We start from the raw sequence: 13110 nt of genomic DNA on the forward strand, positions 1-13110 counted from the left end.
CCCACACGGCCTGCCTCCTGCATCCCTCTTCACAGGCTCCCCACAGACTGATGCCTGGTTCCAAGCCAGAACCTGACTATCTTCCTCCTCCTTACCACCACCAAGGGTAGAAAGCACCTCCTGAGACGGGAGGGAAAGAGTTAAACTGCACTGGCCTGTCACCTCTACCAGGTTTCCAGGACAATACCCTGGAGATGGTGACATCTGAATTCCCTACCATCAATCTCCCAGAGCTGCGTCCTTCCCCCCCACTCCCAGGGCCTCCTCCATTATATGCCCTCACCCAGGTCAGGGCCTCTGCTTCTCCAGGTCTGCTCCCCAGCAGGCCTGCACTCCTTCACTCTCCTCCAAAGGGAGCCACGGCAGCTGAAAACGACTCACAATACCAGGTTTTATTTAACATCTATCATAGGCCAGGCACGCCTTGCTAAGGGCTTGAACTGTACTGCCTTCTTCGACTCTCACAAAAAAAATCCATGACATAGATGCTGTTAAGGTGCTTGCTTTGCAAATCAGAAAAACAAGGCTTATTGTCACACAAAAAGAGTGTGATCCAAAAGCAAAGCCATTGGCCAGAGCCCATGCACCTTGTTATAGGTTTGCAGTTTAACCAGGACCACCGAATTTTGAATTAGCAGCAATATACTTCCCAAAAGTGCTTTTCTAGCCCCTCGAAATCATCTGCTTGAAGTATCTCAGTCCCTTGAATTAAGTAAGGTGCTCAGCCAGGATCCATTTCCTTCCACAGAAACAATTCTCCCACCTTCATGGGAGTCTTTTGGCAACACCTGGGGTTTTTCTTGTATGTTCTCCCACTCAGTCCTCAAGTCGGTCCTGTGATGGACATGAGTCGGGGATTAGTCTACTCTTACAGATGAGGAAAGGGGGGCTCAGCAGGGTGAAGGTGAACAGGGTCAGAGAGCTTATGAGCAACTCAGACAGGGCTAGAAGATTCTTTACCAGCATTTGTCTCCAACACATCCAGGTTACATCCAAGTACCTCACCTAGGAACAAGAAAAGATTTCCCACAAGCCAGTCACTCCTTAAATGGATTTCAACCAGGAATTGCTTGACAACAGCTAACAAAAGCCTTTCTTTTTTCCCCAAGTCCTGGCAAATCAATCGGGACACCAATGGAGTGAAGTGTTTCTGTTCTATGTGCCCCAGCCTCCACCCAGGGAGGTAGAGCAGGCGCAGAAGCAAGGGCAGCTCTTCTCACAGGAGGGAGACACAAGAGGGAAGAGATATGGGAACATATGTATATGTATAACTGATTCACTTTGTTATAAAGCAGAAACTAACACACCATTGTAAAGCAATTATACTCCAATAAAGTTGTTAAAAAAAAAAAGAGCAATTTACAAGATGCCCTTAGAGGGAGAGAAGAACCACAGTGCCTTCATTAAAAAGGAGATGTAAACAGCTGTCTAGCCTTTTGAAAACACTCCCCGTTGGGAACAGAGATGGCAAAGAGAAAATGCAGCAAAAGGAAAGAACATTTAAATGAACAGGAGGCAGCTGTTCTAGGACAGGATGCTAAGATGTCAGTTAAGAGTTTCAGATCCCTTAGTGGCTTCCTTATGCCTAAAAGATAAAGTCCAGGTGCTACCACTGGTTTCAAGACTCTCCCTTTCTCAATCATAAGCTGCCTTTCCAGCTTTCTTTCCCACTACTCTCCTGCATGTCCTCTAGCCTCCAATCAAAATGAGCACCTATTCCCTGTACATACTCTAAGCCAAGGGGTTCATATTCAGATGCCTAAAAGATCCAGCCAGAAAAGTGGTAGATTAGAACCAGCTGCGAGTAAGTAAAGCAATATGCCAGGCATATTTTTAATGACCACTGACCTTTAGAAAAACAGTAGAGTGATGAGGCCTGAGGCAAACTGGAACATTTCTGCCTTAATGGGGGCATAAATTTCCCAGCTCCAGCCAATCAAGGCCCAGCTTATACCTAACTTTACACCTCAAGGAATAAAAACAAAGAACAAACTAAGCCAAGAGTTAGCAGAAGGAAGGAAATTACAAAGATAAAGAGAGGAAATAAATGAAAGACAGACCAAACAAAACACTAGAAAAGATCAATGAAACTAAGAGCTGGTTTTTTTTTTCAAAAATAAACTAGATAAACCTTTATAGCTACCAAGAAAGATGACTCAAATAAATAAAATTAGAAATATTTGATACAATACAAAGGATCATAAGAGAATACTAAGAACAATTATATGCCAACAAATTGGACAACCAAGAAGATATAGATAAATTCCTATAAACATACAACTTACCAAGACTGAATCATGAAGAAATACAAAATCTGAATAGATGAATTACCAGTAAGGAGATTGGATCAGTAATCAAAAATCTCCCAACAAAAGCCTAGAACCAGATGGTTTCACTGGTAAAGTCAATCAAATATTTAAAGAATAATTACCAATCCTTCTCAAACTCTTCCAAAAAATACAAAAAATGGGAATACTTCCAAACACATTTTTTGAGTCCAGCATTACCATGATACCAAAACCAAACAAGAAAAGGAAATTACAGGCCAATATCCCCAATGAACATGTATGCAAAAATCCTCATGAAAATACTAGGAAACTGAATTCAATAGTACATTAAAAGGATCATGCAACATGATCAGGTGAGATTTATTCCAGGGATGCAAGGATGGTTCAACATTCACAAATCAATAAATGTGATACACCACTTCAACAAAATAAAAGATAAAATTATTTGATGATCTTCATAGATGCAGAAAAAGCACTTGACAAAACTCAACATCCTTTCATAATAAAAATTCTACATCCTTTCATAATAAAAACTCTGAACAAATTGGGTATAGAGTGAATGTGCCTCAACATAATAAAGGCCATATATGACAAGTGCACAGCTAACATCATACTCACAGAGAAAAGCTGAAAGCTCTTCTTCTAAGATCAGGAACCAGGATGCCCACTCTAACCACTTTTACTCAACAGAGTACTAGAAGTTGTAGCCAGAGCAACCAGGCAAGAAAAAGAAATAAAAGGCATCCAAATTGGAGAGGAAGTAATAAAAATTGTCTCTATTTGTAGATAACATGATATTATATATAAAAGACCCTAAAGATTCCACCAAAAAAATTGTTATAACTAATAAACAATTTCAGTAAAGTTTTCAGGATACAAAATCAATATATAAAATTCAGTTGTATTTCTACATACTAACAACAAACCATCAAAAACAGAAATTTAGAAAAAAAAATCCCACTTACAATAGCATCAAAAAGAATAATTTTTTTTTAAAAAAAGAATAAAATTTTTAGGAATAAATTTAAACAAGGAGGTAAAAGGTCTGACATTGATGAAAGAAAGTGAAGACATAAATAAATGAAAAGATATTTCATACTCATTGATTAGAATTGATACTGTTTAAATGTGCACACTACTCAAAGCAATCAATAGATTCAATGTAATCCCTATCAAAATTCCAAGGGCATTTTTCACAGAAAGAGAAAAAACAATCCTAAAATATGTATGTAACTACAAGAGACCCTGTATAGTCAAAGAAATCTTGAGAAAGGACGAAGTTAGAGGCATCACAATTCCTGATCTCAAACTGTATTAAATAAAGCTGTAGTAATCAAAACAGTATGGTGTTGGCATAAAAACAGACATATAGATCAATGGAACAAAATAGCCACCCCAGAAATAAACCCATACATACATGGTCAATTAATTTTGACAAAGGAGCCAAGAACATACAATGGGGAAAGGATAGTCTCTTCAATAAATGGTTTTGGGAAAACTGGATAACCTCATGTAAAGAGAAAAAAAGAAGAATGAAAGAAAGAAATTGGACCCTTAACTTATACCATACACAAAAATCACCTCAAAATGGTTTAAAGACTTGAATGTAAGACCTGAAACCATGAAACTCCTAGAAGAAAACAGAGGGGGTAAGCACCTTGACAGTGGTACTGGCGACAATTTTTTGGATGTGACCCCCCAAACTCAAAGTCAACAAAAGCAAATATAAACTAATGAAACTACAACAAACTAAAAAGCTTCTGCACAGCAAAAGACAATCAACAAAATGAAAAGGCAGCCTACAGATTAGGAGGAAATATTTGTAAATCATATATGTGATAACGGATTAATATCCAAAATATAAAAGAACTCAAACAACTCAATAGCAAATAATCTGATTTTAAAATGGGCAGGGGAAATGAATAGACATTTTTACAAAGAAGGCACACAGACGGCCAACAGGTACATGGAAAGGTGCTCAATGTCACTAATCATCAGGAAAGTGTAAATCAAAACCACAATGATGCATCACCTCACACCTGTTAGAATGGCTGTCATAAAAGTCAAAAGATAAGTAGTGTTGGGGAGGATGTAGAGAAAAGGGGACCCTGTGCACTGTTGGTGAATGTAAATTGGTACAGCCAGTATGGAAAACAGTATGGAAGTTCCTCAAAAAGTTAAAAATAGAATTACCATGTGATCCAGCAATCCTACTTCTGGATATATATCCAAAGGAAATGAAAACAGAATCTTGAAGAGATATCTGCATTCCCACGTTCAGTGCAGCATTATTCGCAATAGCCAAGATATAGAAACAACCTAAGTATCCATCAAGAGATGAATGAGTAAAGAATATATGGTGTATATATACAGCCTTGAGAAAAGAGGACATTCTGCCATTTTCAACAACACAGATGGACCTTGAGGATATTATACTAAATGAAATAAGTCAGAGAAAAACAAATACTGTATGATTTCACTTATATGTGGAATCTTAAAAAAGCCAAACTTATAGGAACAGAGACTAGAATGGTGGTTACCAAGGCTGGGAGTGCGTGAAAAGGGAGATGTTGGCCAAAGAGTACAAACTATCAGTTATAACATAAATAAGTTCTGGGGACCAAATATACAACATAGTGATTAGTATAGTTAATAACACTCTATTATATACTTGAAAGTTGCTAAGAAAGTTGGCCTTAAATATTCTCACCACAAAAAAGAAGTGGCAATCATGTGAGGCAATACAGGTGTTAACTAATGCTATTGTGGTAATCATTTGCAATGTATAAATATATCAAATCAACACATTGCACACCTTAAAATTACACCATGTTATATGTCAATTATATTTCAATAAATCTGGAAAAACCAATCACAGCCCAGCTTGAAGGCAGGCTCAGGATTACCAGAGCTTCTGAATAAAGAAAATTGAGGACTGAGGATATGAAATATCCTCATAATCAAATATAAGTAATAATTTTTTAAACATGCTACAGACTAAACAACATATTTGTTTGGGCCAAATTTAGCCTGACAGAGACTAGTTCTAAGCCTTTGATCTAATGTCTTTATTCCTTTACTGCTTTACTCTTACTGAATAAAATAGTCTCCCCTTCTCCACTGCCTATTAAAAGCCTATCCATTCATAACCTGAGAACGCAGTACAATGCCAAGAAAAATGTCTCATGGTTGCATTTTTTAAAAATAATATGAGTAGGGCTTCCCTGGTGGCGCAGTGGTTGAGAGTCCACCTGCCGGTGCAGGGGACGCGCGTTCGTGCCCCGGTCCCGGAAGATCCCACATGCCACGGAGCGGCTGGACCCGTGAGCCATGGCCGCTGAGCCTGCGCGTCCAGAGCCTGTGCTCCGCAACGGGAGAGGCCACAGCAGTGACAGGCCCGCGTACCGCAAAAATAATAATAATAATAATAATATGAGTAAAGTGGTATAAAACTTCGAAAAACAAGTCCAGTGAGCATGATAGGTCTAATAATCTCTCTCAGGCTATTATCATGAGAGATAAAACAGTCATTGGGGAGGAAGTGAGGCCAGCAGCCTTGTATAATGCAAACGGGCAGGCATCAGGGTTCCATGTCAGAAGGCTCTGTCATTTACTAGTTACTAGGGTAACTAGTCTGTTACCCTAAATAGATTACTTCATTCTCTGAGACCTGTTTTCCTCATCTGAAAAATGAGGACTAATAGTGTCTACCTGCCTACCTCCAAAGTTGCTGCTAGAATCAAATCAAATTGAAAGTATATTAACATGCTCTCAAAATTAGAAGATGATACAAAAATGTAAGGAATTATTACTAATATAATATTCTGCAGTTAATAAAAATGTAAATAACAAAAATAAAGTGCCTTTTTAAAGTGCATGCCTACTCACCATTTCCAGAACTTAGAGAAAAAAATAATTTTTTTAAAAGGGCATTCCCTTTGGGCCCAGGAATATTACTGCTAAAAAATTAGCCTGAAGAAATAAATCATGTGTGATTGCATTGTTTAGCTACAACTGTGTTTGTTGTAGTGTTTGTACACATGACAAACAAACAAACCAAAAAACCAACCAGGAAACAGCTTAGATGTTCATCTATAGAAGCTTGGCTAAATACACCATAGGATCTCCAAGGGTCAAATACCATGTAACCATTAAAAAGTCTAAGACCATGTGTTACAAATTTTAAAATATATTTTCCTGCTGCCTCAACACCCCCACAAACAGGCTGGGAGTACAGTGGCCAGGCCACCAAGTGCGCCAGTATGAGAAAGCTGACCCCTGCCACTGGTCACTTTCTGTCCTCTCCTGACTGTGACCTAGTAGCGTTCAAACACACCCATGAAATCCCCTCATGCCTTTTGCTTTGATTCTCCATCCTGATCCCCAATAAAGATGCTTGCTCATGGCTCCTTGCTCTTTCTTGAGTCCTCACCTGTTTGGTGGAGCCCCATCTCCTGGTGTTTCCCCCATGCATTACACTCACCCTCATGGCGTGCAGTGACTCTCCAGGACTTGTGAATATGATAAACTTTGTTTTTCTGCACCTCTCTGTGTCCCCTCTTGTGGCCACACCTGACTGACCACCTTGTAAAAGAATACAAAACAGAACATTCAGTGGAATGAAAAATTATTTTTAAATGTGTTTTAAAGTAAAAAGAAAAAACTGGCTCTAGACTAGCACAATCCCATTTGTATAACTGTGTGCATATATATTGCACAATAAAATGTTTTAAAATTATACAACCCAATGGTAACTCAGCTGGTGAAATCACGGGAGAATTTTGATTTTTTTTCCTTTTGTTTACTGACTTATTTCTAAATTTTCTAAAGATATCAAGTATAACTTTTGCAGTACAAAGGAAAATATCCAAACTGGTAACTACCCCATATTCAAAAGAATAATATTCTGCTCATCCTCCAAACAACATTTCAGGAAACATCTTCTCCCAAAGACTTTCAGAATTCCGCCAGGTGGAGGGCACACCTCTGTCACTGAACCTCCATTTTACTTAGGATTTCTCCTAGGAAACGTTATTAGAATTATTTGTAGACTTGTCTCATCCCTCCATTTAATCACCTTGGGGATGTGAACCATGCCTAAGACAGACCCTTGTATATAATAGACCATAAGTTTTATAGAACTGATTAATTAAAAGTGAAGTTAAATAACTCTTTTCTAAAACTACTCTAGAAAGGACACACTCTGTCTTTGACTAAGTAGATCAACATTATCACCCTCACCACGCTAATAACCAGCATTTACCATGCACTTACTGTATGCCAGACACGTATTTGCTTTCAATAAAACAACATGATATGAAACTACCATTATTACACCCAATTTTAGTTGAAGAAACTCAGTCTCAGAGTGGTAACGTAACTCGCTAAGGGGGCAGAGCTTAATAAACGGTGGATCTGGGGTTTGAACCCATGTCTGTCTGGCTTTGAGATCCTAAGTCTTATACCAACCATATTATCCTGCCTTGAACGTGATGGGGAACCTAAAGTGGTCATCCATGTGGTCAGGTTATGAGTTAATAAAAAGTTAAGTGCTGAATTTTCCTTTATCACTCTCCATGAAATACCTGTAATAAGACCACAAAATGTCTTAAGCCGCCATTGAAGGACAGACATCCATTATTGCTATCCCTACAAAAAGGAAATCATTTACTTAAATGTAGTGTGGTGCAGTGTCAAGTATACTGGCCTAGAAGTCACTAAACCAGGTTTCAAGTCCTGCCTCATCTGCCAACTCACTAGGGGAGTTTGGCCACCACTTCAACTCCATCCGTGAAGGGAAAGGTTGGATGCAGTGGCTCCTAGGGTCTTTCTCTGTGGGGACAGCCTCCTAATCGTCTCAGCTTCACTGTGCCCTCTCCAACCTATTCTTCTTCCGGCAGCCAAACCAGGTCATGTCACTTTCCTGCTTCAAATCCCTCTGCAGATGCCTTCATAGTTTGAATAAAGACAAAGTGCTTAAAATGGCCTCTGCCCCTGTCTCCAAACTTTTGTCCCCTCACTCACTCCAAGGAAGCCACATCACCTCTTTCCAGTCCCTCAGATACAGGTCAGCTTTTGTCCCCATTGTTCATTCTTCCTGGAAGCACACACTCCCTCACACACACACCACCAAACCCAAATTGTATACCAGATGAACTCCTACTCATCTGTAAAACCTCTAGATAAAAATCCCTTCCTCGGGGAGGCCTTCCCAGTTCTTCCAATCTGAAAAATTCTCTTTTAGGACCCTATATTTCTCTCCATAGTACATCATAGTTTACAATTATTGAGTTCCCTGTATGATCGTTTGCTTAAAGACTGTCCCCTGCTCACATACTCCCTGGAGGCCTGCTTTGTCGACCATATGACCAGCATGTCTCTGCCTGACTTATAGTAGGCGCTTAATGCCCAGTAAGCAGTTAATTAACTAATTAACACCTAAACACTGGTATGATCATTGTGAGTTCCCAGAGCATATAGCTGGGAACAGGCCAGAGAGAAGAAATGGAATATAGGACTGGTCTAGGGGACAAAGAAGAGGCGCTGCAAGTAGAGTGTCTTGGTTTAAGTACTGAGGAAAAAAACAAGAGCAAGACACAATCCCAGAAAGGTCCATGAGGTGCATTTGCAAAGCTGGACCAGTGCCCTTTACAGAGCACCTTGGGTTGGGCGTGTGTGTGTGTGTGTGTGTGTGTGTGTGTGAGTGTGTGTGTGTGTGTGTGTGTGTGTGTGTGTGTGTGTGTGTGTGTGTGTGTGTGTGTGTGTGTGTGTGTTGGGAGTGGAGGGTGGACACAGCTCTGCTCTGGCAAAGCAGAGTCCTTCCACCTGCTTCTGGCACTGTACCCGCCTCAGATTGGCGTCTGCACCGCTGGAATGCAGTCAGCGTGGGCAAGCTGTGCCTCACCACTGCATTTCAGCCCCACGGTGCTGCACCATGGTCTGCTGTGCTGAGTCCCCGCAGGGCAAAGGCATCTCAATCCAACTGTCTCTCTGCCACGTCAGTTTTCACCCTGAGATGGGACCCACCCAACAATAGCCACTTGTTCTCGCTGTCACTCGAAGCCTCCTGGTAGTAACAACACTATTTCAATGTAGCCAGTGTTGCTCGGGAAGCACTGATCCATCCTCTGACCGCCTATCCCATAACCCCAGGGACAGGGCAGCCGAAAGGGAGAGACCGTGATCTCCGTCCTTTACCCTGACAACAGGAGGCCAACATAAAGTGAGGTCAATGGGGAATATCTGCTTGAAATACTATTTTTACTTGAGAAGTTATTTCATTTATTTTTTCATGCAATTTTCATTGTCACTGATCAAAGTTCTGTATGAATATGCCAACTATGAATGGATATCTACATATTACTTACCAATTATTTGTCTACATTGAACCGTAGTTTGAATTTAACCATTTCTAAAGCACTGTTGGATTCCTTCCCCTTTGAGCTTCACGGCAATCCTGTAAGGCCAGTGGTATATCGTATTAATTTCCTGGGGCTGCTGTAACAAATGACCACAAACTTCGTGCCTGAGAAACAAAAGAAGTGTATTTTCTCACAGTTCTGGAGGCCATCAGTCTGAAACCCCTCAGGGCCATGCTCCCTCTGGGGGCTCTAGGAACACGTTTTCTCCTTGACTCTTTCAGCTTCGGGTGGCTGCTGGCATTCCTGAGCTGCTAGGTGCAGGGCTCCAATCTCTACCTCTATCTTCAGCTCACTGCCTTCTCTGTGTGTTCAAACTCCCTCGGCCTTTCTTTTATAAGGACACTTGTGATTGCATTCAGCATCCCTTGGATAATCCAGCATAATCTCCTCTTCTAAAGATCCTTAATTACATCCGCAAAGACCCTTTTTCCAAATAAGGTAACATTCATAGATTCCAAGGACTGGATGAGGATGTCTTCTAGGGGGACATTTTTCAGCCTACCACAGACACGGATGATAACTGTCATTTCACAGATAAGCAAACTGAGGTGAGAAGACTGATCCATAGTCACATAGCTAGTAACAGAGACCACATGGAAACCAAACCTGAACACTAAACTCAGGACACTTCAAGTCTATCATGTGGAGAGGAAAAAACCTTTGTCCAGCTCTCAAAGACAACTCAGTCTCTGTGGGGAGTTCTGGAATGTTCCAGATAAACTCCAAGTCAAGTATTTGCCCAAGGCTTCTTAACCAGTTGGTGACTGAGCCACTAAGGGAGCCAGGCCGTGGAAGCAGACTAGATGGAGAAGCTTCCTGTTGTGTGGCCTCCTGGTTCGAGCACTCCACAAGGGTGATCCCTGCCACTGCCCTGCCCTCCAGCTGGCTTTCCTGATCCATTCAAAGAGAGTAGGACCAATCAATGAAGACCTTCTGGAAGCAACAAAACTGCAGGCCATATAAAACAAATGTACGATTACCAAAGCAGAGGGTAGGGGGGAGGGAATAAATTAGGAGTTTGAGATTAAAATATACACACTACTATATATAAAATAGATAACCAACAAGGACCTACGGTATAGCACAGGGAACTATACTCAGTATCTTTTAATAACCTATAATGGAAAGGATGCTCAGCATCACTAATCATTAGAGAAATGGAAATCAAAACTACAATGAGGCATCAGCTCGCACTGGTCAGAAAGGCCATCATCAAAAAATCTACAAACAATAAATGCTGGAGAGGGTGTGGAGAAAAGGGAACCCTCTTGCACTGTTGGTGGGAATGTAAATTGATACAGCCACTATGGAGAATAGTATGGAGGTTCCTTAAAAAACTAAAAATAGAACTACCACACGACCCAGCAATCCCACTACTGGGCATATACCCTGAGAAAACCATAATTCAAAAAGAGTCATGTACCAAAATGTTCATTGCAGCTCTATTTACAATACCCAGGACATGGAAGCAACTGAAGTGTCCATCGACAGATGAATGGATAAAGAAGATGTGGCACATATATACAATGGAATATTACTCAGCCATAAAAAGAAATGAAATTGAGTTATTTGTAGCGAGGTGGATGGACCTAGAGTCTGTCCTACACAGTGAAGTAAGTCAGAAAGAGAAAAACAAATACCATATGCTAACACATATGGAATATATATAAAAAAAAAAGGTTCTGATGAACCTAGGCACAGGACAGGAGTAAAGACTCAGATGTAGAGAATGGACTTGAGGACATGGGGAGGGGGAAGGGTAAGCTGGGACGAAGTGAGAGAGTGGCATGGACATATATACACTACCAAATGTAAAATAGACAGCTAGTGGGAAGCAGCCACATAGCACAGGGAGATCAGCTCGGTGCTTTGTGACCACCTAGAGGGGTGGGAGAGGGAGAGTGGGAGGGAGGGAGATGCAAGAGGGAAGAGATATGGGGACATATGTATATGTATAACCGATTCACTTTGTTATAAAGCAGAAAATAACACACCATTGTAAAGCAATTATACTCCAATAAAGATGTTTAAAAATAAATAAATAAATAACCTATAATGGAAGAGAATGTTTAAAAAAGTATATATTTATACATATATATGTATAACTGAGTCACTTTACTGTACACCTGCAACTAACACAACATTGTAGACACAGATATCTATGAAGCAGCAGGGAGACGAGGATGGTACATGTTTGAGGCAGGCAGAAACAGGATCAGCCTGACTGGACTAGAAGGCTTCTACTGAAGGTTCTGCAGGGGAAAATGTGCTTTTCAACAGAAAATGAGGCATTGTCCATAGCACCCCCTTCTGCCTTATCTGATCTGACCCTGGGAATTTTTTTTTCATTGTAGATAACTGATAACAATGCCAAATAATTCTTGCCTATAGCCATGCAAATGAAGTCTCTCTAGTCGGGGAACAAGCCTCCCCACCCTGTGGGGGAAAAAACCTAGTTTTGTCTCCATTTGCAAATTCATTTCAAATATTTCTGATTTCTAAATGCTCCTGTTCTTTGGATTCTCCTCTGAACTGGTTGTAATATCACAGCTATTTCCTCATTAAAGGAGTTAAATAAAATCTTTAACACGAGTTTATCTTTATACCTGTACAAGAATCATGATTTTATCTTTTATTTTTAATTTTCTTTTAATAGTTCATAGGAGAGAGTCCCAGAAACTACCTCTAAGCTCATCTAGCTCAATGTGTTTTATTGAAAAGGAAACTAAGGCTCAGAGAGGGCATAGGACTTGTCTGAGGACCCAGGGATGGGGATAGCAGAGCCTGGGCTAGTGCATGGCACCAGATTCATAGTCCCACAGACCTGGATTCCTCTCCCAGCTAGCCTCTAATAAGTGTGTGACTCAGGCGAGTCATTTATCTCATAGAACCTCAGTTTCCCCATCCAAGTACCTACTTCCCATCACCCGCCCACACTGGGTTGCCTTGAAGGCAAACGAGATCATGCATGTAAAGCAAGAAGAAAGAATCTCAATGAGAAGTGCTCAAGGTGATCCAGTGAAGTGACTGAATTTTACATTTGTCTTATAGTAAATCATCGTGTCATTATTTCATCATCTCTGTCTCCCTCCCCAGTAGAAGGACAAATTTATTGATGATAAGGATGATTACCTTCTCTTGGATAAACCCGATCTATATGACTGGGCACTGAGCTAAGTGCTTTACATGTATCATCTCATTTAATCTTCACAAAACCTAAGAGGATAGGTAATATTATCTGGCTTCCATAGCAAAGATTGCTAGTTACCTGTTCAATATCCATTACCCCTTTCTTCCTTACTAAGTCAACTCCAGTTTTATTCAGAGCTGCAAAGGACCCAGACAAAATTTCTATCTCTCAACATCTCTTGCACATAGGGATGGTCACATAGCCAAGTTCT

At 40.5% G+C, this 13110-nt stretch overlaps 1 long non-coding RNA gene across 1 annotated transcript in view; it reads right to left on the reverse strand.

Moving 5' to 3' along the window:
* LOC132422001 (uncharacterized) overlaps window positions 1-9871 on the reverse strand; it is a 67041-nt gene extending 57170 nt beyond the window's left edge. Inside the window, exons 1-2 of the long non-coding RNA XR_009518799.1 lie at window positions 9656-9871; window positions 6772-6872 (exon numbers count right to left, since the gene is read on the reverse strand). This is a non-coding gene — a long non-coding RNA (uncharacterized lncRNA). The remainder of the gene's footprint in view (window positions 1-6771; window positions 6873-9655) is intronic.
* Between the last annotated feature and the right edge of the window lie 3239 nt (window positions 9872-13110).

The sequence above is a fragment of the Delphinus delphis genome, chromosome 3 (assembly GCF_949987515.2).
Source record: "Delphinus delphis chromosome 3, mDelDel1.2, whole genome shotgun sequence".
NCBI classification, from domain to species: Eukaryota; Metazoa; Chordata; class Mammalia; order Artiodactyla; family Delphinidae; genus Delphinus; species Delphinus delphis.